The 5,683-nt window shown below is 38.4% G+C and overlaps 1 pseudogene; it reads left to right on the top strand.

Annotated features, from left to right (window-relative positions):
- Positions 1–3,745: 3,745 nt before the first annotated feature.
- Positions 3,746–4,789, top strand: LOC100718314 (arfaptin-1-like; annotated as a pseudogene).
- Positions 4,790–5,683: the final 894 nt, after the last annotated feature.

Here is a 5,683-nt window from a genome sequence, read left to right as displayed (position 1 = left end):
AGTTTATTCCTGGGTTGGCAGGGTATATCTCCCCTTCTTTGGACTCCTCACACTGCACCATTCTGGGATTCTAAGCTGGCTTTCTCAGAGATCCTCCATAGCTGCTGTTATCTATCTGCATGTTCTCCTAGAAGTCTGCTTCATGTGTTCTATATTTTCTTTATATTCTTCATCAAATGGTTCTCTCCTTTGAGTTCCTCCCTTCTTCAATCTGTATCTGCTTGAGGGGTACTGAATATCTCTTTTATTAATCTTCTTATATCTTGTTTTACTTGGCTAAATATTTCCCTTTTGAACTTGCCTATGAGGTCCTGAAGATATCTCTTTATGTCCACTGGTACCAAGTCTGATATTGCATACTTGCTGTTCTCATTCTCTTTGCATTTACCTGTCCTGGGTCAATGTTCTCAGGGTTGGGGCCTGGGGACTTTTTGTTCCTTTCTCTTCCCATGCTTTTTGTTTCTTCCCGGAGGCCCCAGTTTCTTTCTTTGTTGGTTGCAATTCTTCTGAAGCACACTGGCTAGGTGATCCTTCCCACTGCAGTGTGCTAGTGAGTTGCAAACAGGGGCAGTGTATACTGGCCCCTCCCCTCTGGGTCAGTCAACCTGCTGATGCTTCCACTGTATTACTATTCACAGCCTCTCCTCTGGGTCAGTAAACTTCTGAAGCTTAACTGCAACCACCACCATAGGGAATTGGTTTCAGATAATCTATTGGGTCTCAATTAGGTCAGGTGACCCAGGCCTAGCTCACTGCACCAATCCCGTTTGAGAAGGGAATAACTGACTGAAGTCACTGCTGCCCCTTGTATTTGCCAGTCCTGTCTTGTCCCAGAATGTCATCCGCCGGTGTCCCCCTTTCTGTGGAATGGCTCCACTCATGTCACTCACCACAGGTCCATGCAGGCTCCCCACCAGCTGAGCTCTCTGTTCAGCTGGCTGACCCTCGACCTCAATGTGACTGCGCCTCCAGTGAGTTGAAGTGGTGGGACCTCGGATGGCTTGGCAAGTTGCCTGCTGTGGCAGGAACACTGAACCTTTAGCTATTCCAATAATAGCACCGGGACTGTATGTTTGATTGGTTCTTCTCACCTTAGTTTCTTCTTGGTATGAGAGAATCCATCTCCCTCTGTTTGGGGCTCCCTACACTATATTTTGTTGAATTCTAAGTTGACTATCTCAGGGGGCCTCTTTAGCAGCTGTTATCTATCCTCCATCTTTGCTCTGCTATTTATTTATTTATTTTTTAAAAAGTGAGACCATTTTTATTTTATTTATTTATTTATTTATTTGATACTAAGGGTCAAACTCACAACTTTGTGTTTACCAGGTGGACACTTATACCACTGAGCTAAATCCCTGACCCTTAAATTTATTTTTTATTGGTACATGTTTGTAGTATATGTTTACATTTATATGTGAAGTTGACACATGTACATAATACATCTTAATTTTTTCTTCCCCTGCCCTTCCCCTCCCTCCTTACTCTTTCCACCTCTTGTTTTTTTCCATTTGCAAGTGCATGCTGTGTACAGCAGCAATACCATCTTGCGTTCTCCTCCACACTGTGCAGAATCTAATGTCTCTATGTTTTTGCCAATGTTTGCCTTTTGATAATGAACATGTTGACATGTGTGTTTGTCGTTTTAATTTGCATTTAGCTGATGACTAATAACCTAATTTTTCATATGTCTTTTAGCTTTTCATATTTTCTTTTTGTACATGTCTATTAAGTACTTTTTTCACTTAAAATCTTTTTTTTGTTGTTGTTGGGTTGCATATGTTTATATATTTTGGATACCATCCTCTTATCATAGATAAAGCTTGCTAATATATTCTCTCATTCCAGAAAATAATTTTGTCAGCTAATCTTCAGACAGAGGAATTTTATCTAGAATATATAAAGAAGTTAAAAAAAGGAAAATCAGTCCCCACAACAAAATGTCCAGTCAAAAATGGTTAACTGAAAAGAATAGACTATTCTCTGAAGTACAAATGATCAATAAATACATGAAACAATGCTCAATATCTGCAAAGTTTTGCAGGCTAAAAAGTAGAATTCTTGAGTGAGATGGGTCATCATGCATCTGAGAGTGAAGAGCTTGGTCTAGCAGAGAGCTTCTGCTGATATACGTGGTGGAAGACCCAGGAGGGAGGACACAGAGGTGAGACAGATGAAGGAGAGGGCTCAGTGATGGAAGCTGACAAAGACCAGAGTGCTGGGCAAACTATTTCAAATTCTCCTTTCACCAAATTGATTGAGGTGATTGGCTGCTAAGACAGAGACAGAGGTCTGCAGATAATCATAGCCAAAGCCTGGCTTGCTGCCAGGAGGTGGATTCCAAGAGTCACTGTCTTCACCACTTCCAAGCAGGGAGTTAAGCAGCTCACAGGCAGGGAGGAAACTATATTGCTGCTTGCAAGTGACTGATGACTACAGTGGAAGGGAACTGAGTAGACACTTTGTGTGGTGTAGCTGTCGTGTGTGTGTGTGTGTGTGTGTGTGTGTGTGTGTGTGTGTGTGTGTGTGTTCTTCTGTGACTGTTTTGGGTTCCCTTTTTTCTCTTTGTTTTTTGCTTCTGCACCGATGATTTTCTTAAACTTTTTGATGTTTCAAATTTCCCCTGTATTCTCTACACACCCTCTTTCTCAGTGTTCTTTCTTTTATGTGCTTTTTACTCACATTCTGTATTCTATTTGGTTTGGGCTTTCTCATTTTGCCTCTCCCCCTCCCCTTCCCTTGCTTTTTTCTATATCTCTCACATGACATACATATGGTAGGTGTTTCTTTATGTGCAAAGAGATTAAGAACAGACCAGTGCTTCAACTTGAATGGAAACATTTATAGTCACATTAAGGCAAAATGTAATTGAATTGATCTTAGAGGATTCTTACAAAACTAACCAAAAATGTATTAACAGATTACACAACTTCATTGCTTCACTCAATCTCTAATTCCACCTCCCTCCCCTCTGCATCTATCCTCCTACTGCCACAAACCCTTTCTGAAATGTCCTTGCCACTAACCCTTTACTCCATTAAAAAAAACCTCAACAGAGCCTGAAGTCCTATTTTTTTTACCTATTAGTATTTCTCTCTTCCTCCACACATACTTATGACTTACCTTCTTCATTTTCATCTTTCTCTTTCTTTTCCTTCTCGAATCATTTCCCAGAAAAATCACCACTAACAGTACAGTACAATCTGTGGGGGACACTGATAAAAGAGTGAAAATATCAGGACAAGTTTCAATGTGTATGACTGATGTATGGTTGGATCTGTGAATGTGTTGGTATCAGTAAAAAGCATCTCCTTACAACAGAGTGATTTGTGACTGAAGAATATCCATTGTGTACATATACCACATTTTCTTTTCCCATCATTTGTTGATGGCCAGCTAGGCTGGTTCCATATTCTGGTTACTGTGAATTTGCTGAAATAATTATTAATGTGTAGATATCCATACTCTATACTGACTTTAATTCCTTCAGTATATGCGTAGTAGTGGAATAGATGGGTCATATGGTTATTGTGGTTTTAGTTTTTGAGGAATCTCTGTACACATTTTTATAGTGATTGCATTAATTTATATGCCCATCAGCATTGTGATAATATTCTTTTTTAAAAATTCATTTTATTCTTGCATTTTAGATATATGCAATGATCACATTAATCATAGGGAATTTGTAACTGTACAACATATATGTTGAGTATTTCTTCTCACCTCTTGCCAGGTTGAGGCCAGTCCAGAGAGTGGTGGCAGGGATAATCCTTGATTTGGGAGGTGCTGGGTTCCATGCAGACAAGTCTACCATGGCTCAAAAGTCTCCCAGAAATTCAGCAGCAGAAATTCCAGTCACTAGTAAGGGAGAAGTTGATGATGCTCACAAGCATAGTTTTAACAGGGATTTGAAACATGCATTGTCAAGTTGACTCCATCTGTCAGAAACTCAAATAACACCAAAAGGTGCTATTGAAGCAGGAACATATCACAGTGGCCAGAGAACACAAACAAAAAGCAGAGCAGTATTCTAGCAGATGAAACAGAAAATCCTGCATTGGAAAAGTTAGAACTTGTCCAAAAATGGAATCTGAACACATACAAGTGTACTCAACAAATTATCTCTGAGAAGCTAGGCTGTGGCTCAAGAACTGTGGACTTTGAACTTAGAGCTCAGATTGATATATTAAGAGATAATAAGGAAAATATCCTCAGACTGGCTCAAAACTGTCAACCTAGCTTTTCCAGATGGTACACACTCAGAGGCAGTTCAGAGATGCATTTGCTAACCTGAATTTGAAGTCCAGAGATCACAAAGAAGCTGCATATAATGCAGATACCAAGATGTTGCTGGATAAAAATGGAGAGACTCTTCTTGGGGCCATTAATTTTTTTTATTGCCAGCACAAACATTTTAATGAATAAAGCAATTGAAGATACAGTAATGACTGAAAAAATACAAAAGTGCCAAGATGGAATAAGTTGCTTATAGCACTGATTTGGAAGAACTGAATCTTGGATCACACGCAGCAAACACTTTGCCAAAAACTGAACAGTCATGACATCTGTTCCAAGCACATAAGGAAAAATATACTAAAATGCACAATGATATTTCCATCATATTGGAATTTCTAGAAGAAAATAAGATTAAAATATTGCACTATCAGCTGGCCCTTTTGCATAATGCCATTGCTGCTTACTTTGTTGGGAATCAGAAGCAGCTCAAAAGGCCCTTAAACATATCAAATTGAAAACCCTCATAGTGGATGTCTCATCTTGGCTTGAATAACGGTAATGACTCACCTGGAAAGAAAAGAAAGCTATATTGTTATATTTCTAAACAAACCTAGTAAGAATTAAGTGGAGTTGGGGGAAGCGGTGAGGAGTGACAACCATTGTAGTAATTCTTGCACTACACCTTTAACTTTTCCCTTTTTCATACCTTTACAATCGAACTGTTCATTTTGATAGAAAGATGGGTGGCTTAAATGTAAACACTAGTTCTATATAACTTGAACACAGTCATTTTCCTTTTTGAGAAAACTTTGCATTGTGAGGGTTGATGGCTATTTCTGTAGTTTGACAATATCTAATACAGATTTGCACTGACAAGTTAAAAATTTAAGTTTTTTGGTCCTAGAAATGCTTTTCAGTTATAATTTTTTGAAAGGGAAGTTTATGTGATTTATATCAACATCAGATATTTTATGAGTATATTAAATGTCTTTATTAGAGACATTTGTATGTATTGTTTTAAATGAAAAAGAAATTATGTTACAGAATTAATTATATAGGTTGTATAGCGTCCACAGAGATGGTGATGCTAATGAATTATTGGTTGGCTCATGAGGTTGTGGCAGACACTTTTTAAAAAATGACCCCTCCCACTAGGGGCATGAAATAGGAGAAATGTGGAAGTATTCTTTTTCTCCAGCATCCTCACCAACATTTATTGTTCAAGTGTTTTTGGTGGTTGCTATTTTGATTGGGCTCTGGTGGATTTTCCCAGTTGTTTTGATTTACATTTCCCTATTGACTAGAAGTGTTAAACTAATCAGTTTTATAGTTTTCTGAGTTCTTTATATATTCTGGATGTAAATTCACTGTTGGAAGAGCAGCTGGAAATTATTTTTTTCCCACCCTGTAGTGTGTTTCTTTACTCTGTTAGTTGCTTTTCTTGCTA

This window comes from Cavia porcellus, unplaced genomic scaffold, assembly GCF_034190915.1.
Source record: "Cavia porcellus strain 051 isolate PalLab524CR breed Dunkin Hartley unplaced genomic scaffold, mCavPor4.1 scaffold_27, whole genome shotgun sequence".
NCBI classification, from domain to species: domain Eukaryota; kingdom Metazoa; phylum Chordata; class Mammalia; order Rodentia; family Caviidae; genus Cavia; species Cavia porcellus.
Note: the sequence above shows the minus strand (reverse complement) of the source record. Positions and strands in the feature narration are given on the sequence as shown.